The sequence below is a fragment of the Colias eurytheme genome, chromosome 19 (assembly GCF_061535395.1).
Source record: "Colias eurytheme isolate Ceu_HAF_F1 chromosome 19, ilColEury1 Martin Lab GWU primary, whole genome shotgun sequence".
NCBI lineage: Eukaryota > Metazoa > Arthropoda > Insecta > Lepidoptera > Pieridae > Colias > Colias eurytheme.
In genome coordinates, this window is record NC_142998.1 from 8054783 (window position 1) to 8079539 (window position 24757).

At 33.9% G+C, this 24757-nt stretch overlaps 1 protein-coding gene across 2 annotated transcripts in view; it reads left to right on the forward strand.

The window, feature by feature from the left end:
- Positions 1-24757, forward strand: part of LOC149900274 (furin-like protease 2) — a 208452-nt gene that overhangs the window by 54149 nt on the left and 129546 nt on the right. Inside the window, exon 1 of one of the 2 annotated variants that reach the window (XM_090113042.1) lies at positions 5973-5996. The exons of the other annotated variant lie outside the window; for it this stretch is intronic. The gene's annotated coding sequence lies outside the window, so the exon portion shown is untranslated. Of the gene's footprint in view, positions 1-5972; positions 5997-24757 lie in introns of those variants that run through there. 2 annotated transcript variants of the gene reach the window in all.

Here is a 24757-nt window from a genome sequence, read left to right on the forward strand (position 1 = left end):
GCTCATATTAGAGAAACGGTAGGTATATGCCGGCTGCGCGAAGCTAGAGAAGAAAACATGGATTTTCAGGAAAAATTTAGCAAAAAATTTTGGACGTAATTTTTTTTTAAAGTATTTTTTACGTGATCAGTGTATGCAAAACTACAAGTTCCTTCGCGCTTAGTATACCAATAGCGGGACACCCTGTATAATATATGTTGAATATTGGTGTAATGTGTGGTATGTGCGTATTTGCCATTGACATAATTCTTCTTATTTTACGTTTTAACAAATTCCAATTCATTGACTTTGTCAAATGTGGTTTCTGTTTTATTCATGTTTTTATTTTTAGTGAACATCATTAATTACGGTTTTATGATAATGTTTTATTTAAGTAATTATGCAATCGTTATATTTATACCAAATGAATGAAGATATTGCGTGACTGCATTATAATGTATAGAAGTTGAAATGGAACCATTCGTTATACAAATTGTACCTATTTAAAGAAACCGAGCAGTGCAATTTATACCAAAGACTGAAACATGAATCAATTGTGCGGATTCTATGAAAGTAAGCCGTATACAAATGATCATCATAATGAGATTGTATATTTATATTTAGGTATAAAATTAAAAAGCTTTATCAGTCATAGCATTATCCAAGCGGTATTATAGCGAGGCAGGAACGCTCGTCACGAATTCTGCTCTGTTTCGGTATTTCATATAATCCGCAATGATTCTCATCAAAATGCATGTTATTCATAAAATAAATTTTTATTCAATTTTAATAAATCCCTCGTTGTATAGCGATTGAGATGAGGGTTCATTTAATTTGTATGCAAAAGTTTTACGTTTTTTTTATTACGGTACCTTATTTTAAAAGTGCTCTCGTTTTTGAATAAAAATGTGATATAGCAGGGCACTACCGCACTTTAGTAATGCACGATGGAAGGACGGTAAATTGAATTTAACAGATTTTTTATAGAAAATTATTATTTTAACTGAACCGTGAATTGTTTTAACGCTCCACGAGCGTGTCAATGCCCATTCATTTATATTGAAATTTGATATTTTGCTTAAAAATAATATACATAAAAGCGCGCATTAAGACACATTAATATCTGCATTAATTAAGCAAACCAATGCATGACGAAATGCCTAACATTTACGTATAGCTAGAGTTCATTTTCCGCAGATGCAATTAAAGTCATAGTCGCGTCTCGCATCAAATAAAGCAGTTTGTAATATGAAAGCTCGAATGCACCAAATGAACGTTCACTTGGAGGACAATTTGCTCGTAAAAGGCGCTGTGTGCCAATTACAGCGCTGATTGAGTGCCTGAGTGCATGCGGCAGTGATTAAAGCAAATCGGGAAATAGGACATCCGATGCGCTCGCAGCCATTCCTACTTTGTTTTCGTTATCAATGTCAATCTTAAAGCGCCTCGCTTATTGCGCTCGATGCCTGAGATGTCGGCTAAAATGGAATTACGCTATTTCTTGGTGCATTCGACTCGCGAGGTGTCATTTAACTCCATTTACGTGACAGACAATTGTTCTTAGTCGATACTGGGTAGGTGTTTTGAATGGCTTCGATATTAGAAATTATAGGAATACAGGCGGCTGTAATATGTAAATCTGAATGATAAATGACACGGTAAGCGTATTGAAAATGACATAACGTAGCGTGTCGTGTCGGGGAAATGTTATCCTTCCGCAATAGATGGCGGGATATAGTGACAATTTGTAAGTTCTCTTTCAATTGAGACCGATATGTTTACAACTGCTATAAGGAGTTATTGCCGGTTCATTCATACGTGATGATGAAGTAGATATTAGAATATTCCTTGTTCGGATGTGCTTTATAGGTACTATCGATGTTTGTACGTTGTACTAATATGTGATTGAGTGTGTTTTAATACATTTTGAAAATAAATAATCATTACCTGATCGATGGCTTGGTTTAATTGGTATACATATTATTAAATCTGAATTTTCAAACTGTTAACAATTAGAGTGAAGTTCTTTTATAACTGCAGAACGTCTCTAATTCTCAAACATTTGCATCGGTATTTTTCTAGAATGCCATGCGACCCGTTACCTTAAAATAGTTGAGACATATCGAATACGAACATCTCAACATGATTGAACAACACCGTTGGCTTTGTAGCTACGAATAAGATAACTCATATTTATTGACCCGTATCGCTACAACACACGATATAAAGACGTGATAGTTCAGGCAAAGCGAACTACTCGAATAATTTAACGGTAACTAAACTGGATGAAAGGTAACCCATCTTTCGTCGGTTATTCAGGTATAAAATTGCCCGACCTCGATCTACGGTTTTATTGAGCGATAGTCGAACCTAAATTGTGGGGGAGTCTTCCGTTTTATCTGGATTAAACGAGTTTTTACCGGATGGTAAATAGGGCGAGATTTTTTACCTACTTTGAAAAAGAAGCGTATTATCTATACGACTTGAATATGTGACTCTAATATTACTAGGCTACTAGCAAGCAAAGGTAGTATAATTCGTCGTATAAGACAAGTCTATTTGTTCAGCTTTCTTTAAGATTGTAAAGTTTTACGTGTGTCGAGGAATTGAGCAAAGCGGCGGCTTTAGCTTTACAATCTTATCTCGGTGTATTTTTATTTTATTTCTAGTGAATGTCTGCGACATGGATCAATGTTCTGTTTTGTTATTTGTAAAAATATGTCGAGAGAATTTGTATTTTCTATACAGTTTCTAGATTGTATATAAACTTCAGAACTATACTAATACTATCAGACGTCTTTGTATTTCATTATAAATCAGCCATATTTATTTCATTAATTATTTGGTAGATTTCGGATTACAATATTTGGAACTACTACCTACCTACGTGATACGCGATTTCTTAATTTTTTTTTCTTAAATCACCTGTTAAGTCAGGCTATACAGCCTGTTTTATCTATCATATTTAAATAGATTCTCTATTGAACTCTATAATTTGACTAGCCTACCGTTCGCAAGGCTACATGTCGGTATGATCCCGCGGGTGAAATATAACTAATAAGTAATGTTCATATCGTGTTTATTAATGAAGATCGAACCGCTACACAGGGCCTTAATTAGAAACACCTGAGCTACAGTGCGCTGGTTAATTATCGAGTAATCGAGACCTACTTTACGTCTAGATGTTGCGCTTAATTAAGACTTGAGGCTAGGTTTTGTTAGGTAAATAATGAAGCTGTTGTTTGCTGATATTTTTTTTGCTGTTTGAACGGAGTTTGTTGGTAGATCGTAGATATTGTTGACACTGATGCATCGCTTGATATCATTATATGGTATTGTAAATAGGAATAATTAAGAATATTTAAAAGAAATTCATTAAAAAAGATGAATCTTATCCAAATAACGAGGTTTACATACTTTTTTAAACAATTCAATGAAATTTATACATCGTATTGTTACTTAATTTGTTTTAGTACATCCTTCTTTTTCTTCAAGAATAAAAGTGTTGAACGCAAAAATAAATACGCAATATCATACACATAATCAATCAAATCATAATTATGCATTGATTTTAATCCATGTCACGTTCTTGTATTGACGTGACCATTACAGGTCATGATCATGATCACGTTCATGGATAATTATAGAATCGCAATTAGATTTTAATGCAATTTGTGTCTACAGGGAACTTGAAAACATATTGGGTCGGAAAACAATATGGCTTATCTTAATAGGTACCTATCATGGCCGTCTTCACAATTTGGGCGTTGGCCCAACAAATGATCGTTGATGTTTGCCGCCATTACGGTGGTTATAAATAAACACCTACTATCGAGGTCAATTTGCGCTCTTTACACTATCGTGATTGCCTCTACTCGCCCAACGCTGCCCATTATGAAGAGGGACCATTACATACCCACATTGGCGAATTCAATTCGTCCAAAGCGTAATAGAAATTTCCATTCAATCAATAGCTAACATTAATCAATCGTAAGCGCTTCCATGCAAGAGCACCAAACGTATCTTAAGCATAGCATGTGCTCATAATCTTTTGTGCGGAGTCTTACGGCGCCATTCACACGGGGGCTTTATCCTCACTCCGGATATTACATCTGAGGCTGCACATGGCACTCCATTGACGTCCACCAGTGTGCTCACCCAATTATCTACTGAGCTAAGCGGATTATCTAATACGTTCAAATGTTATTACGCTAGCTGCGGCAAGGAGCTATTATATGACAGTGACTTTGTTATACGAATAGTTCATTTGATGAGGAAATTATCACTCGATTTTTTTAGGGTATTGGAGGGATGTATTGATGGCTTTGAACTACTCTATTACAAAAGTACATGGCTATGTTCATAATGTCATGAAATATCAGTCCTATGAAAGTCGTAAGTAAAGTAAGATTCATTGCTGAAATTACAGTAAATACAAAATTATTCACAGAAGATATGACTGAAGTCAAATAAAATCTATTTCTACCGTGGTTTTATACAAATAGAAAATAATATGGAAGAGAATTTATATATTTGTACTATCTTGCTTTGAGATTTCTATGAAGTTGGCGAGTTCTTTGATATTATGAAGCGTGAAATCGTAACGTTCGTACCGATGCGATACGGTGTAAGTTGCAATCTTCAATATTATTGAGAAGTAAGATTCATCCTTTCTTCAGTTTGCGTTCATAAGCGTTATATTTAATACAATGAAGACAACACTTTCTGTTCCAATTGAGGTATTCATAAAATATTTCAATTGTGACATTTATTGAAAGGCAATTCAAAGTTAAAGTTTTCCAGCTGTTACTTAATCATGCTTTCAACGAATTTTTTAGAACTTATTATTTATATTAAGTTTATATTTTATGAGCGCTCAAATACTAATAATTTTCATACAAAATTGGATTCTTTATTATTTATTCGTTACGAGATTTACTTTGGAATAAAATATATTTTTCTATTCAATCTTTTTCATAATTAATATATTTCGTCTTACTTCTCAGTAAAATCCTTAAACACTATTTAATATTAATTTGAAGTTTCATTAAATATTTGTAGCCAAGGGATTAACGAATCTCCATTATTTCTTGAGATAGGTTGGCGAACTCCTGGAAGGCGGGCATATGAAATTCTGAAAATGAAATATGGTTTCTTAATACCTACTTAATTTAATATTTATGTAATAATTAATAGATTGGAGATTTGATGATGAAATAGAATTGCTGAGAGTAATACCTATCTACAATTTTATGAATTTAAAGGGTTGTGGATGGTGTTTTAAAAATTTTTCATAACACTTGACTTGCAAATTTTCATTCATTATATGATATTAATTTTGAAAGTTCTATCTATTAAGTATCATGTGACTCCTCCATGTAATTGATTTTAATAAGAAGAAATATCAACCGTTAATCTTGCGAATAGTGAAAGCTTTAACACCGTAAAGTGAACATCGTGAAACAACTCAATTATAACGGCCACTATAAGGTTTATATAATTTATAATAACACGTGTTGTTTGTGAATAATTAGTTTCAGTTCCGGGAACTCGTTAACGCAGCTATTAGCTACGTTATTAAACGTTTGCAATGCACATTCAATAATTACAATTTTGTATGAAATGCTCTTCGGTACTCTGGTAATTGGTTGTTTATTGTGTGCTCTGTTTGAATACGGTTCAACTAATTAATTAATGTTATCGCAATTGTGTTATGATAGATTGTATTTTTGTAACGCTGTTGGAAAAGATGGTGTTTGTTTTCACGCGGCGTTTGTACGGTTGTTAATTGGTTTATATTTCGTGATAGGTTTTGAAATAATTTACATAATTACTATTTAAAGATGATTGTCGCAAAAAAGTATAATTCCTGAATGTGTTGGCGCATTTTTTATTGAAGATAATGTTATATTGTCACGTGTTTCAATGGATATTTAATTAATTAAGTTTTTATGTTTTGTTTCAGGTACGTCTGAATTAACACTGCAGCTTTTGTTTGTGTCTCTATCGTGGTAAAGGTAAATGCAATTATCGATAGAAGATGCCTAATTAATATAAGGTACACATTATTTTACTCTATAAGTTACAAAATAGTGAAAAGGTCTCTCTGGATGTATACTCGTAGTAAATTCTTTAAATAAAAAATTAAGACCAATACTTGATTGACTACGATAAAATTTCGTATTTTTACACGTTATACAATTTCGAGGAAGGACGCGTGGCTTTGTATAAACAAGAATGAAATGCTAGTATACTTTTTGTGATTTTAAGAATACAAATGTATTCGAAGCCCAGATTTTAAAATAAATAATAAAAGAAGCATGTTAACATTGCGTTTAAAATATACGAGAAATTTACTCATCACTAAATAGTATAAAACAAAGTCGCTTTCTCTGTCCCTATGTATGCTTAAATCTTTAAAACTACGCAACGGATTTTGATGCGTTTTTTTTTTAAAGAGTGATTCAAGAGGAAGGTTTTAGTATATAATTTATTATGTTTTAGGCAAAGCGGGCGAAGCCGCGGGCAGAAAGCTAGTTTAAGTACAAACAAATTTTGACCTATCTTCATATTATAATGCATACATTAAAATAGAATTCAAATGAAGAACGTCACGTGTTCATGTAGTATGCTAATGTGGGAACATTATTTAATTACCTATAACGGCATTACAATAAATCTGTCACGATTATTCAACTCGGATAGGTTAATTATTCGCTTAGACAATTAATTGTATAGATAATATAATTAATGTAATTGTATGCTTAATGATCCGTAACCAAGTTTACATCGTAAGTTTATAGTGCATATACCTGTGTTACCTGATTTAGATTACCTATGGAGATGCTGTACAAAATAAGTCCCCAAAGGTTTGGTTCGTTCGATCAACTTTTATCGGCTGTTGGAAGGTCTGTTTATCTTATGTTATAACTGATTAAAAAGACAAGTAGGTATATCAGTTCACTCTGAAATTGGAATTTTTCATAGAAAAATCGGATAAAATAGGTTTTACATTATACTAGACCGATTTATCAATATAATGATAAAATTAATCCATCGATAACGATATTAGGTATGTTAAGTTATCTCAATCCATCTTGCATGTGTCATCATTCGAAATGTATTATATCTGGGAAATACATGAGAAAAATTCATAGGGAAAACGTTCAAAAAATTTCTAAATAATTATTTTAAAAGACAATAAATTAAATGTAAGTGTATTTTTATGGTTTTACTTAATCGTTAATTGTATCGACGTCAAATAAAACACACGTAGTTAAGTTTATATTCTAATAAAACTGTATCAAGATATTGAAAAAGATGTTTGTATTGTCCACACAATAATGCTATATTTCAATCCATACTGTCCAGTAAATAAAAGCACAAAGGATGTATCGTTTAAACAGACGCTCTCATGTTAAGCGCGTCTCCGTCGCGCGGTTGTTTGTCACTCTATGTACGAGTATTTCAGTGACAGAATTTGAAGTCCAATACAAGTGGCAGTCGAGATGGAACGAGGAGCGTTTCCGAGCCGGTAAGGGGGTAATCCGAGCGGACGGGGCCCAATCTCGGCCGGCCAATTGTGAGCGAATGAGGGGTCGATGCAATAAGTGCCGCCATCAATGTCGCGTTAACGCCGGCGAAATAAAATAGAAAGTTCGCCTTTGAACGCGACCCAAGTTCGACGATTGTCTGGAAATGCTCGAAATTGCCTGTCTTTCGCCTTTTATTCCCGCCGTGTTCGACGACGGTGGGTAATGAAATTGCATTATGTTTGATTGGTTTAGCGGTTGGCATAGATGTTGGATTGAAATTGAATTAGATATGATAATTGGTTTAAGATATATGTGCACAATAATAGTATAACAGCCAACCTTTCCTCTAGTTGGAATAGACCCTGGAATTGACTTTCAACAATCTGTTAAATATTTGAATTAAAAATTGTTTGTAAATAAGTATACTTCATTCCTAATTGAATATCGGCTGATATAATTATTGTACGGTGATGCAATGCGATTTTAAAACCAGTTTTTTACACGTGATGTTGGGAATGGTGAAAGTGTAGTTTTAATAGCATTTATTATGAAAGCAAAATTCCATAAATATAAGAGTTAGGGCTACTCTATTTATATGTAACTATATATTTCGATACTTTAAATTGTATAATTACTACAGGAAAGTATCAAATTGATAATTCTACTCTTATCGCTTACTACTACTCTTTTCAAAACTTAAATATAATATATAAAATAATATGTTTTCATTTTGACTCCAGTCAATAAATAAAACGTTCATTATTATTATTTTATCACAGAACTACCTAAACTTTAGTATAAAATATAGAGTCGTGCATTTGTAAAACACATGCTCATGAGACCTTTGTAAATACGTCCCTAACGACCTCTTTATGTTTATAGTACGGGTATGATTAAACCTCTTCCCATAGAAATAACGCATCATCAAAAATCATTCAGTGAGAGCAAAAGCGAACATTAAAATGTATCATTTATTTTCCATTAGCAAATGAGTTCTGTGCTTTTAATGAATAATGCTTGAATTAATATTAACCGGTGATCTGCATTAGTTCGAGTGGTGTATTAACTGTTCCATATACAATCATTTATTTATGTATGTAGGTATTTATATATGCCTTTCACTTTCGCCTTACGAGCTTTGGTCCTTGTGACCGTTTTGTAGTGTTCATTTATTGCCGTGATTGCGTAATTTCGCTTTTATGCACTTTGTTTTATTGCATATCTGCTTATGTTTTACGACTACTCGATAGCAGGACAATGGTAATAAACGTTTGTTAACGCACAAGCCTATACTTTGCCAATAGATTGCACATATTTTATGCACTTGTTAGTAATGTTACATGCATTAAAATTATAAAATGGATGGAATGGATACGTAGAGATGCTTAAATGTTAAGCACGTAAAAATTTAGAATGGTAAAATCTATATTCAGTGTTTTTTAGTTTTTGTCATTCCCGTATTGAAGGCATGAATTTGGTTCATGGTTAAATAATTTTTATTTGTAGAAAATTCAAATAGATTTCCGGATAGATTTCCCGATCGTAATTCATTGATAGATAATACATTTTTAGTACCTATTTCTTGCTCATTGAAACATAATTTTTATGAAATTGAAACTTTTCGGTCGACTGATTGCTGCTATTATAAAATAAATAGTCGGTCTCGGTACTCGAGCTCATGGAGCGATAAGAAAATACCGTTTTGATTCAAATTGAATGCTTCTATTTTATAACTTTTTTAATAAATAGTATAGCTATCGATGAATATTTAGTATTGATCTCGGATAAGCTGTTATAGCTGACGCATCTTAGTGTGTCGATAACAAACATATTGATGTAATATGTGATCCTTTGACCGTAGGGTGAGGATACACCGTTTATTGGCTCATGAATATTCGTCCTCCGGGCTCGCACAATAGTGTCAGGTAGCTGATACCTTGTTAGGACCCGCTTTTGAATCTTGCGCGACGGCTAGACAGGCAGCTGATAAAGTTTTGTAAGGTACGCTTTAGATATAAACGGGAAGCTTGATAATGCTAAACGAGATACGAAGGAACGGAATATTTCATATATTTATGAAAACGAAATGGAAAACTTTTTGACTTCATTTAAAACAATACAAACGAGAGCATTCACGGCTTAATTGCATTGAAATGGATGTTAAAGATTTCTGTATTTCGCTATTTTAACAGAATACGTAAAAGGAATTAGACACCATTTGTTCTAGTGAAGCTTAAACCCTGAAAAAGTTAACATTCCTAGAATTAATATATTTTGTTACAGTCGTTTTATCCTTTTAAATTGGGTATCCTAATTGAAACCGTATCTGCGACAACCCTAGCCTAGAGGCTGCTAATTAATAAGAAATGAATTTTTAATTAAACTTTGCTCGCTTGTTGGAATTCATTTGAACATTTTTAACGTGTATATTACTATAATGTTAGCGAAATTCCTAGGCTCTTTGAGTGGGTACTTGTATTTTATTAATATAGAAACTACTATGTAATGGAGGCCTTGGTATAGGCCTTGGTATAGGCTGTTGATATAGTTTTATATTAAAACTTAGCATTTTTATTATAAGCATAGCTGAGGTTGAAAGTAATGTAAGTACGTTGAATGAGTAATATTTTATTTCATAGTTTAGTTTTCAAATTTGATTTTCCTCGTTTTACTCTTGTAACTGTTGTAATCTCTTGTAATCTTGTTTTACATTAATTTCATAACAATCTGTAAGTACAGAATAGTAGAATTGAATGTGCATTCAGTTTATAATCTGGGTCGCTTACGCATAAGTCTATCTCTTCAAATAAGTAAAGTAAAGAGTTAGACATTAAACACAGACGAAGCCAGGCGTCCAACTAGTAGATTTATATAAACAGTGGTCATTGAACGTGCGCGGGTGTTGTCAATTCATCAACGTCGCCCCTGAGACGATGGTCGGCCATCTTGCCGCAACAAAGGAACGTTCGCGATTTTTCTTCGAGAAATGCAATTAAATCCGACACATTTCCAGCTAGGTACGTTACGTGTGTGCGGCTTTTCATTAATAAAGCTTCTGCAATATTTTTGATATTGCTAGATTGGCTTCGTGTTTAGATGAGAAGTTACGCTTGCGGTATTTTTAACGTACGTGCGGGTAGTTTTCTTGACTGATTAGTTTCGAAATGTTTATGGCTTTACAATAAAAGTGTTCAGTTGTAACTTAGCAAGATCCCTTTTATTTTGATTTTTGTGTGTTTTTAATCGATTTATCCAAGTCTTGTATAAATATAGAATCCCCGATTGACTTATTTAAAATAAGTAATTTGTAAACTTAGATTACAAAATAAAATACAGATGGAGCATGTCAATCATTCATCGCCCTTGTCAAAGAAAATACGAAATCAAAAACGAATACGTTCCTCCGCTAGTGCTATAGCGATTCTAGTGTCATGCAATACGTCAAAAGGGGTTTGCAATTTTAGTAAAAAAATGCTGTCTTGTGATAATAAAACGCTGTAAAACTTGTTCCCGAAAACAAACAAAAAGATAAAACATCGTTTTACAGATTTTCTGTAGATTATTTGGCTTATTTAATTTTGTATACAAATAATAATTTTACAAATACGAAGGAATTCAAAACTTCAACGTATGCTGCCAGTATTTTGAAAATGAATTTGCCATTTTTAGGGTTCCGTAGCCAAAATGGCAAAAACGGAACCCTTATAGTTTCGTCATGTCCGTCTGTCCGTCTGTCCGTCTGTCCGTCTGTCACAGCCGATTTACTCGGAAACTATAAGTACTACAGTGATGAAATTTGATGGGAATATGTGTTGTATGAACCGCTACAAAAATATGACACTAAATAGTAAAAAAAAGAATTGGGGGTGGGGCCCCCCATACATGTAACTGAGGGATGAAATTTTTTTTTTTCGATGTACATACCCGTGTGGGGTATCAATGGAAAGGTCTTTTAAAATGATATAAAGTTTTCTAAAAAACATTTTTCTTAAAGTGAACGGTTTTTGAGATATCAGCTCTCAAAGTCGTAAAAAGTATGTCCCCCCCCCTCTATTTTTATAACTACGGGGTATAAAATTCTAAAAAAAATAGAGGTGATGCATGCTAATTAACTCTTTCAACGATTTTTGGTTTGATCAAAGTATCTCTTATAGTTTTTGAGATAGGTTGATTTAACTGTAATTTATTATATTTGCTGCTACGGAACCCTTTGTGCGCGAGCCCGACTCGCACTTGGCCGGTTTTATTAGGGGTAAAATGGTTAAAAGATATTCGGGGTAATGCTGTTGGATTTTTCGATCGTGAATGTGATTATTTGTATAGTACAATAAAAGTTCATGGTCGTTATTAGATTATTTTAAAAAGCATTATACATTTTTTTGTTACTTTTTTTAAAAAGCGTCGTTCTCGCTTGCGATTTAATTCATGGTGAACTCCATGATGGATATGATGAAAATAAAATGTCCCGCATTCTCGACTAAAAACTACCGCTATTCGCATTCATATGTTTTGAAAAATAAAAACTTTTTTTAATGTAATTTATTTAATTAATTTAATGTAATTTATATAAATTTAATGTAATTTATTTAATAAAAATTGAATAAAATTATTTTGTCCATGTATAACTTTAGTAGATAGGTGCTTTATACAGTAACAAAATAATTTTTACAATATTATAAAATAATACCAAAACCCGAATTTATATTAAAATAAAAATTAAAACATGACTGCTAATAATTTATGTAGCCTACGTCACTACCACCACAGCTACCTTCATAATTCAGATGATTGCAATGACACCTCACAAGTCACAACTCAAAATCGATCCAACAGTTTATACTGCAGGGCGTGTCAAAGAAATATTATACATACTTACATACCTACACTCGAAAAACATAACCCTCTTTCTTCCGTAGTCGGGCAAAAATTTGGGAAATTTTTCATTATCTGGTAACATAACACGCACACAGAAGCACCGTGTTCGTACAGTGCAGCGGCGAAATGACAGCACACATAGCTTTATGGAAATGACGATAAATTATTCGGTTTAGTTCGGCAACGCTCCATCTGTCTTTTATTTTGTAATCTAAGTTTGTAAAGTTTTGGCCAGCTAACTTTCCCAAATCCCACTACAGGTAGTCTAATATAATATTATGATATAATTAGGCTTGTTACTAAGGGCCGATTTTTCAATCGCGAGATAAACAGTCTAATAACTACCCCTCGAATAGATTTATTCAATTATTTATCTAACTCATTACGGCTCGCCTATTTTTCAATCGTGATTTATTTGATGAATAACTATCTGACCAAATATTTCCATATTGGCAGCACTGTTCTCGGAGTGGCGAAACAAACATATTAAATTAGTCAGGTTAGAGCGGGATAGAGTCAAATCTTGCAATTTGTCAACAACCGTCATTATGACTCACGTCAGGAGTGCACTTGTCTTCTATGATTGTTGATTGTTGTTTTGATTCGAGTAAAGAGTTTGGTTAAATTTGTGTTTCAATTTATATATTTTACGATGGAAACGACATACTTAAAGGCAGCGTTCGGCAAATTTTCAATGGCATGGTCATCAGTACTATCAAAAACATCAATTTCTATATGATTTTAATTGATAATAATTATATAGAAAGAGGTTTAATTGTTAATAATTCTACGCTCTATGTTATGACATACGAAAATATCTCAAATTTGACGCGTCAGTTGTCAACTCAAACGCCTAACAGTCGAATAGCGCGCTATCTGGCCGTTGGAGCGGCAAATAGATTTATTCCTCAAATAACGTAGTTATTCGATAGATAAGTCCTATTCGTCTATTGAAAAATTGAATATTTTGCTAACTGAAGAATAAAGTCGTATCTAGCTGTTTATCTGGACATTGAAAAATCGGCCCTAAATTACACACACAAGTAGGTTTTGAATTTAGGCAAATCATTAGTCACTCACTGTCACTTTCGACGGTTACATCGAGTGGAGTGTGCGGAGTGTTTATTTATCTAATACTCTATACTACCTAGTTGATTATCTAATAGTTTTTGCACTAAAGTGAATAGCCATCGACTGTACTATAAGAGGCTCTTCACCTTCTAGAATAATATGTTCTCAATTCTGCTTTTTTTTCTAATTCATTAAACAGTTTTGATGATTTAAAGTCTTTAAGATTGGTTCTTATTTGTGTTTATTTAAATGTTCGCCAACAAGCATGTTAAATCGCTTAACAAAACATGTTAAATTGCTTACATTTTTTACAAACATGTTATCCGACGACCTTGTTCATTTATGCAACTTTTGTTACATCGTCTTGAACACGTTGACACCTCTAACTTGTAACACGTAAACGTTTTATAGTCTGCTTCAATACATTGCCCAAACGTTTAGCAAGTGACTGCATTATGCCATTTTTAAATTGCCATAAAACTTGCCTATACTCCAGATTGCGTCATCTCGTCGTATCGGTATCGTTCGCAAATTGTCAAAGTTGTGTGTTTTGCAATCGCTCTGATGGATGTGTATGCGAGACGAGGTAAAAATTCGATTGACTGGCGCGATGCGTGTCTCGTATCGAGCAAAGGCGGCAAGCTCAAAGCGGTATGAAAGAGTCGTTACTTTTGGGCTTCAAATTGGTGTGGGTAAGAAAAATAGACGGTATGCGTTTGCTTTGCAATGGTTTTCTGTTCAATCTATTTGTAGTTGGTTCTTTATAAACGGTTATTATCGAGGTTTTGATTTATAAGAATTATTTTTAAAGGAAAAAACACCACGTTATCGAACATAATGAATTTCTGAGGTAAAAAAGAAAAATACAGTCGAATTGAGAACCTCCTACTTTTTTGATTCACTGCATTTCGTTTTATTCTTGTTCAAGTTAATAATATTTCTTAAGTTAATGCTGATCACAATCTGTTACAAATATGAGATTTAAAGATAAACTACAGCGAAAACATAACTTGTTGCCCGATTGCATCGCTGGAATGTGAAGTGTCGCAAAACGTATTGCAAGTGTATAATTTGTTTGGCACATTAGACCATTAGCACGGTCGCTTCAGTTGAACGTAGATTTTTTTACGTAAAAAAATATGGATTCTTTTGAAGGTTTTTTTTTTAAATATTTTGTTTGAGTACGTTGCTTTGAATGATTTCTATGCTTGTGCGAGTTCAATAATGATGAAAGCATCCTTAGACTACTGTAAGTGTTACAAGTACATATGTATTAAAATTTATTAATAAAGTGTGAACTCTATGAAAGGATCACATCAGAAAAAAAGCTATGAAAATTTTCTCATTCCTACACTAGCCGCAATCTGCAAATTATTGAAATGCAAAATTGATCAGCATTACGCAATTAATGAGAGGAAAACAAACGCTAATACATAGCCGATGCCAGATAAACGTTCGCACAAATGTGGGTTTCGATTTTGCAATAAATAAACTAATTAGTATGGATTACGTGTCGAGGCTTAAACTCTGTATCGATTTGTTTGGCCGCAAATTAAGTTATGTATTCATTTTTCAGGGTGAGCGATCTGACATCCGCGTCCCGTGTTGTGCTGCTTTTACACTGGACTGTTTTAAAAGTATTATGGTGGCATTGGTATATTTTAGGTTATGTTTGTAGTATGTAAAGACTTCTTTATGATATTTCACTTGATGTTTGAAACGTTTGTTAGCTAACTTTTATATTTGTAAATGACACAAGGCGATAGTCCTTTCGTGTTTAAACGAAAAAATTTATATCACAAATATTATTGCTCTTAAAAAGTGCTATACGTAATTCATTTTAAATTGAAACATTTTTGGACAGTAATTTATTCGAAAGCTAGCTAATTATTTAAACAAATAAATATAACTATTTAGTATGACGATGGAGGTTTATGTAAGGTTGTCCGTAAGAACGTCAGCTGCATGTGAAGAGCCCCCTACAAGTGAAATTAAATTCCACACGCACCAAAATCCATTGAAGCTTTTGAATAATGCAAACGGCTTATTGGCGAACGAATACGTTATGAGTTTCATGCGCTATTATTTAAACCCGAATGTATATCTAAACAATTAATTCCGTCGTTACGATCTTTTGTAATTGAATGCGGCTGATGAATAGCCCGTGTTTTGTTTTGAATGTCGTATCGCTTATTGTAAAACATTTATCAGCGAGTTTTTTTGTTCATGATTAAATGCGATTATGATCTCGACAGCTATTGTGGTCGTTTGTTGTTAGATTTTTATTGGTGTTGCCTAATGTAGGAGTATTTTGTACGAGAGCATCATTCATTGTGTTGTTCATATATGTGATAAGGTCTCGGTGATTCTATGTAATAATATTTTATAAGGAAGGTCAAAGGATAAATTTAAGAGCTCAATGAGAGAATGACCGCCTCGTTGGAACAGTTATAGTTAACCCGCGAGCATAGATCTGACAATTTCTGGATTCCATCCCAGGTAGAAACTGATAATGAACAATCTGGAAGGGCACAGAAGGCAGGTCATGTTCTTATCAATTTTTATCTATTTAATAACTTCGAGATGTTTCATAAAAAGAAAATAAATACGTCCCCATTTAAACATAAACACTAACAGTCGTATTGTCAATTTGTCTAACCGGTCGCGATTACAAACGCAATGCGATAATTTCATGACGCGTCTCCCGATTTTAGCACTAAAACTAGTCATAGGCTATTATACACGCGCCAGTTTAACGCTCGGCCGCGTTTCGAGTCGCACGATTGGCCACTCATCTGAATTATCGCACAATAAGGGACAATCAGTGGCCGTTGTTCATTAGTTGCTAAGCGGCGCGTTTTGTGCTGTAGCCTGTAGTGCAGGTTGGTGGGTAATTGAAGAGTTTGTTACAGTTGGTGACGTGCCTCGTCATGTTATGTAGTTTAAAAGTAAAAAGTTTGATTTCATTCGTTGCATGTCCACTGTCCAACGTTGTTAGCACTATTTTTCAATGAAAAGTTAGCCATATTCAGATCCAACCAAGGAAAACATTGCTTCTCTGTATATTATGTTCAAGTATTCAAATCTTTAATGTTACATTATGCCTATCATACCTGTACGAGTATTTTTTTAAATATAATTATAAAAAAAATTGTGTATAATAATTATATGTCTTGAATCATTCATTTGAAGAATATACACATACAGTTAGCTAATTGAAAGATCAGCCAAGAGAGCCCTATCATACAATTACGGGACTATATCTTAAATATCTAGTACTAATAATTGTATCGCAGCCATGTCGAAGCAATATAACTGTTAACACGTTACATTTAAATTGATCTATATTCACATTTAATAGCGCTAAAAACGGACGATTGGCAGGATTTAAAGACCATTTGTGTATACTCGCGCAGGCTCGTGACCAGATTGCGCTCAGTTTTTGCGCAGCCTCCAAGGAGCGCTAAGTGGCACACATTGTTTTACATAACCCGCTCGTGGACAGCTTTCCGAAATTGTGCAACAGCTGATACGGGTTTTGTAATGATTTTTATGTAACATGCCTTCGTATGTTTGGGTAGGACGGTGATGCGCCTGCCTTTTCAATGTGTTGGGTGTCTGCTGATTGCAAACGCTTCAATATTATGTCATGAAAACAAGATCAAGTTTATAGGCAGGATTGAAGATTTTATCGCGTCTGATCGTAATCGATTGTACATGCTAATATTTGATTTTATAAATCGATTTCTACTTATTCTATTCGTTTGTTTTTTGCACAGATATAATATTATATACATAAGCTTATTTGATTTGCATAAAGTTCAATAATGTTTACCTAATCCAAAGCAAGACCGCGATCTCGTAAATACACAAAGATCTCAAATTGAAGGCAATAATTTTTTTCCCATCTACATATTGTGTGTATTTAAATGCGTACCGTACGAACGTGGGACGTGACATTCGGGAAATCGATTTTTTATTTATTTACGATACGATTTCATCGGAGCGAGAAATAAATCGGTTGTTTGTGTAAAATATTTTGCTATCACAACTCTATTACTAATTCACTATGTTACAGATAAACAACATCGGATATATTTTTGGCTAAAATATATGGAGTACGGTTAGCTCGGATGATATTGGTTTTAGATAGGTTTTCACTTGTTTATGGTGACACGTACATAAATGCCTGAGTGATTACGTATTTTGGGCTTTTTGATGTGTTGTTTTTATTATTCGTTCCGGATATGATTGGTATATTTATTTAAGGCTCTTCGATGCATAACCTGGGATGAAAAAGTTACGTAATCTTTAGCTATTGAGGAAATAAAGCCTCTTTAAGATCAATTACGGTTTTACAAACAAAATTGCTTCAGAGGGCACATAGATGGCTCTTGAATTCTCATATTGTACTGGAGTGAGAGAGATACCCGTATTCCCAAATTATTCATGGTCTTAATTTGTACAAAGTAATATTATGAATGAGGGAGTCTTTTCAGGATAATTTGCGCTCGTCTCCTGGGAAATATGAGTCTAGGACATCATTCAACATGCAGTGGTGTGTTTAAACGAAATTTGATCGCATCCAACGGGAATTGTTAATAGGATGAGCGTTTGATTAAATTTCGGACAAACTAGAGAACTCTCGGTCATTGTAGTGTGTTCTATGTTGGTATGGTAGGTGTTTCAAATTTTGGTATTGTTATAACATGAAGCTGATGCTGTTGTTTTCGCTTAAACTTAGCTTAGCTTAGCTTAGTAATATTCAAATATATACTATCGTCATTATCATCATCTATCTATTTGTTCCCACTACAGGGACAAATGCGGGTTCAGACCATTCCAGCGCGCTGGTCAAGTTTGTGTCGTTTTGCCGTTTTATTAATTTTCACCGATTTGAGCTTTGGTAATGTGGATAATGTCCTAATAAATTGAAGATGTTTAAATTCGCTGGTTCTACCGTTTATGCCGCAAATAGTTCTAAATAGTAATAAAATGCAATTATTACAGCATAGTTCGGTTTGACGTTTATTTGTCTGTCCGTGCGTGACTGTTCTAATTGCAATCTGCGGTTGCGGGCGTTTGTTCAAAATTCAATAGCTCTGATATTGTTATACCTTTCAGTTTGTTTTCCGTGCCGTAATGAACTCATCATTATTGTCGTTACGTGATTATTGATATTCAGTTTTGTAAACAGTTTATTGTTTATGATTTATATCGTGGATTGTAGAGGTGCGTTATGTCAGTTATGTAAAGACTGCTTCGTAATACATAAATGTTTTGCTTAGTCAGGTAGATAGCAAAATGTGAGTATAACTTATAAGTCCTTGTAGGTGTACGTATATAGTTTGTATCGTATAGATTTATGTGAATTTCTATGACTGACTCTGAGTAACCAGACCTTATACATAAATATGATTAGCGATAATATGTCGCTCGAAAGCGCTTGCTCTTCTTCCAGTTTGATTGTACGCGTACATAATAAGAATTGTAACTAACTCGAATTGAATGAAATATTTTGTTTGTGTTTATGACATAATAATCACGTTAAAATATGTAAAAATAAAGCCGTCAAAAATCATCGCTAAATCACGTTACTATCTACATTAAAATAATTAATTGTACATTCTCACGAACGGATAACACAATAAACAAGATTGAGTGCCCCGTCGATGAATAATGTTCGACGCTAAAAACAAAACAAGAATTATCGCCAGTAATGCGCTGGTTATCCCTCATAGATTTCCATCAGCATGAAAAGGTTGGTATCGTGTACCAAATTGCCTCGGAGGAAACGTTCGCGCAAAAAAAGAAAATAAGGCGACATCCGCCCAGGCCGACGGTCATTACGTTAATGCGAGACTAAACTTGATTGATGACAGCGCTGTGAATCCCCGTGTGCCCCCTCCACCCGCGCCCGCGCCCCCGCTTTCCCGCGCCGCTCGCCTCGCGGCTGTCTCGCGAACAGGCGCCGGAATTTCCGCAAGTAATTTAATCGTGTTATAGCACTTAACCGACACCACATGCTTTTATTAAGTGATCTGGCCTTTGATGAGCCGAGCGGAACTGTGCAGTTTTATGCGATGTCCGCAATGTTTGTACGCGTTTATGGCTCAGATGTCTTGAAGGACTTTCGTATTTATGGCGGAGTTCATCTGGGTATATGGATGTCATAAACGTTATGTACACATGGCCAATATATTGGAGAAATATATTCATCAATTTAGAGGTCTCTTCTCTACCGTGAGTGTTAGGTTATAGGATATCAGTCTTGAGATGTCGGATTTTGATATGAAATCGAAATATATTATGTACATCAGCCTAATATTAGCGATGTATGTAGTATATTATTGATTGATATTACGTTTTGTCCGTATAACCTTTGCCCAAACCGTGGTTGTAAACCACAGGACGTGCCCTTTAGTTCGCCGTTAGTATATGTATTGAGTTACCTTTGAGTTGGTGTAAGACGTATGATTATTAATGATCATGTTAATTAAAATTAATTGGAATTGAATTATTGTAATTTTATACTTAATTTCAGAACAAACAAAAGAAGAGTAAAGTACATTTTCTTACGATAATTTTAATTTTTTTCCATAATATAAAACTCAATAGAATTCTATTCTATCTTCATAAAAACGATGGAGGATTTTTATTATGTTGTAATTTAAGTTTATTGAGCCGCGGTTGATAGATTTTTATAACCATGACAATATTAATTATCTTTATGTAACCGCCTTATTTTATGATATTGGACATGTTTGTTCAATTGAGAATTATAACAATATTATCGTTTTGAAACCTCAGTTACACAGTAGCTTTACTATTATGTTTATTTATAATAGGCACCAAGATAATGTCTAAAAATCTACTTATAATTAAGTTCCATGCACAGTTATTCGAAATCATACCTTTATACCAACGCATAGTAAACTGTAACGTTTACCATCATTACCTATCAAACTAATAGCCATCCCATATCGCACTAACAACGTCACCTGAATTTAATCAATGGCTATAGATAGCTGTTCATATCATTAGCATCAGTGCACCGTCCAGGGAGTTATCGTGATTAGTCGATGGAGCCGCTAATGCAGCAGTCGTGTCGCGTCTCGCAGTATTGTATCGAATTATTCGATTGGTCAAGGCTTAATGCTAATGTTTGCTTGATTATATGGGATTTATGTATTTTCTACATTGAGATATATTAAAAGTTGTGTAGACTTACAATTCTGTTGTAAATAGATGTATGTAGACCAAATTAAAGACAGTTTGAGGCACTGATTATCTGTTTTAAACCTGATATTGTCAGAATCCGTCCTTATTGGGATCGGCAGTTGCAACTAAAGAAAAAGAAGAATAGGTTAGAGAATTGTGTCAGTAGCCACTGTGCCTATGTTTTACTTTGATTCATTTATTATTAAAAACGTAACATACATTTCAAATTCGTAGTTAGGTACGTTTACGATAAACTACAACTCTTAAATAAAATACGTTAAGCCACTCCTATTAGATCAGCGGGTATGTTTTTATTCCATCAAAAGACGCTCACCTTGCCCACACCTTTTTTCATTCATTATACGAGTAATGTAGCAAGTATTGCAGATTGGTGGTCGTCCTTGCTCCACTCGCCTGTGAGAATGCGATCGGACAGGATATCAACGATCATGTAGATTGTGTTATGTAAGTGAGGTGATGTTGCTAAGTGGCTGGTGGTCTGTGTTCCTAGACTTCAGTATAACAGATTACAAAATAGTTACTAATTACTATGTGTTATTGAAGATTAGACCACCCGCGGATTCAACGGTGTGGCCTGAGGAAATTCCAATGGGAATGGCATGTTTCATCTCGATAAAATACCATTATCTGTATACCATAGTCTTAAATCTTTCTAATTATATCAAGACCCAAAACTATATTGTGAAGTCGCTGCGTTGCCACGTGAAAGAAAGGCAAACAAAGAAACACTCACACAAACAAACTAGGTCCTTATGTAGCGGTAATATAGTTACGAAGACGGAAGAAGGGGTAAATTTAAGCAAAACGTTTAGATTGCACCCATTTCGTGTAAGACAGGAGAAGATATGATGTATAGATAGAAAGAAAAAATTCCATCACGCGCTTGCCGTCTTCCGTGTACTGTAAACTTGTTATAAATTATCGGATATACTGGGTGTGATTTGGATAGGTTTTCGTGCAGGATATACGTATATTGGCTGTCAGATATTTTGGTAATTCTAGCAACGTGATGACATAAGTGTTGTAAAACCTTTTACTTTTGTCACAGAATACATAATAGTAGCTAAACGCTACTTTTGTGTAATGTCTGTACTGCAAGAGTGCATTATACACAGTAATTTTAAATATATGTTACATTGACGTACTGCATACGTGCCTAAGTTACATATCTATAAATTAGAAAAATTAAGACGGGCACGAACCGTAAAATATTTGTTTAATAAGCGTTGTTGTAATAATTACTGTGACGCAATAAAATTTCGCCAAGTCCAAACAAATTGGATTACAGCTGAAATCGTGAACTTGTTAGCAATTTTATTCTTTATCTTAACGGGACATGGACTTTAATTGCTTATAAATTCAGAAAATGGTGCCGTTAATGTTGTACTAAAATTATTTATGCACCGCTTAATGTTCTAATACAAAATAGAATAAATGAGAGACAAGGATACAAAATTGCTTTTCGAAATTAGATTTTTTTGTGGGAGGTCACACTTTATTTAATTAGATGACAGCGTAGAAAGAACTAAGTGTAAGTAAAAAGGTATGGAGTTTTTCTTGGGAATTTCTTTGTTGTGGTTGAACCTTTGTGAAAAAGGATTATGCGGCGGCGGTGTTTGAGGAAATGGATGACGTGATGTGAATGAAACTCGTACATTTCGTAAACGAGACGAGTTTTTGACGCCAAACATTCAATTAAATATGTAGCCCTGGTTACTGTGAATGACTTCAATGAAAATTAAAAGGTTGGTTACAAATAATAATTATGAGAGGTTATTTTGTAATTGCATAAATACAATTAATTTCAAGGTGCAATATATAAAACCTTATTTTGATATTTGTTTTTGATGTTTTATCGAGATTCATAAACCAGAGTTGTTTGAGTTTGGCCTCTGTGACATGACTATTAAAAGTGCAGAGTTGTTTACTTAAAAATGTATACGCAATTTGCTTAGAGGTAAGACCAATTTGTTCGTTTTTAAAGCAACTCCATTAACATTATCATATCTCAATAAATTTGAAACGTCTAAAGCATCACATTTCCCTCCAAGAAACCGGGAGCGTACACGCTAAATCTTATTTATTTTGTTCCTAAATTGAATCGTAATTTCGCTTTCAAGTTTATTTTCATATGCGCGGGATAATTCAGATTCAGCGGGGTCTCAAGGCGTGATTGAACAACAAACAAACAAACAAGTTTGAACGTTATTAGCATAGTGGGGATTTGAAAGTGAAGGGATGAGTGATTTACATCCGCAATTTATTTCAACTCGCGAAATGTTTTCTTTGGTTAAGTTTCAATTCTGTTTCGAGGGGCTCGTCGTGTGTTTTTGTGTCTAATTGGTGTTTTCCGCACGGATTGATTAGGCTGTGAAGTCTTATACGAAGGATATTGTATTGTTTATGATTAAAACTGACGAGCAATTTTTACAAGGAATAGGTTATGTATGCTTGTGCTTGCAATGTATGTATTAAAGGGGATGAATGCCAAATGCGTATTAAAGCTATAGTTTTTTTAATGCTAATTTTAAATACCAATCTCATAAAAAAATTATACAACCGAAGGAATTCTTTACAAACATAAGTCAAAAAGTTTGTATAATGATAGATGAATTGAGTGAAATCACTTAATTCATCTATTATTCAAGACAAATGTCTTCTATTAAACGCATTCATCAGAGAGGCTTAATTATTAAAAAAAGAGACTAGTAATATTTTCCAATATACCTTGTTAGTAAATATATGGCTTAAAAAATTCGGATGTGTCTATGGAGTCCCCCGATGTTGTGTTCTTTCTTCGCATTTACTTAATATAAATAATGGGGATTCATGATTTATTGCTTCGTCCTTTGCATTATAATAAAAAAAAAATACTTGTTTCGTGATAATTTTGCTGTATCATAAGTAATTCTGTTATAAAAATATACGTATAGAAATCAAAAATAATTTTATATCAATCCACACGTCTGTTAATAATGATCAATATTCTTTCTTTTAATTACATTACAGCAATATACGTTCAAAGCGCAACTCCCACAGGATACGGAAATATCTTTCGTAGGTAGGCAATACATAAATAAACATATTTGAATACATTATCAATCTCGAGCGCAAAATAAATGCCGTGCGGGAGCAGCGATTTGTAATAACGAGCATATTTGTGCCAACGAATGTTCGGAAATATTTCAACTTTACTCCTTTATAAAGATATTTCTCAACGGGAATGCATCGCATCGACGCGACGCATCGGAAATTTTCGGAGCGTTTGAGGGTGAGCCGTCGTACGGTTCAGCGGATTTGAAAAATAATACCTATCTCTAAATCGGGTTATCTATTGTTTTCCTGTACGTAAGGGAATGGACGGGATGAATGGATGTAGCCGTGTGTACGCGGGTTTGGACGTTTGAAATGTGGCGCCGATTTCTGTTGTCACTTTGTTGTGCTGGCAGCTCTTGGCTATAGAGGAAATTTGTGTTATTTGGAATAATCTACTCCTGTTTGTGTATGTTTTGATTATCTATTATATATTTTATAATAAAACCTCTTACCAACCTACTACCTGACATCACTGTTTCTAGTTATAGATGTACCTAATGATTCATAAATGTAATGATTGGACGTTATTTCTTTTTGAAAAATAGTGATTTGTTAATTTATTTACCCTTAACAATGTTAGAAGATACTAATTGAATGTCTTGTACAAAAAGCTCCAAACTTTTTTATACATCTTCGTTGATAAATATTAAACGAAGCTCTTTTTCATGTCTAACAACACTAACTAACGTCGCAGTTGGTCCGAATCCATCTCCCTCCCGAAAATCTCTTAATTGACATTATGCAAACAAAACTCGCGAAGAGCCACTTACAAATGCACAAAAGACAAAGAGGGGACTGTGTAACTGTATAAATGCCGGACGTTTCATAAATGAACTGAATTAACAATCCACCTGCGACAACAATGGAATAACAGCCCGACTGGCGGATAAATCATCTTGTCGTGGAATTTATTTTAGCGGCGCTATGTATTTGCAAATTCTGCGCGATTAGTTTGGTGT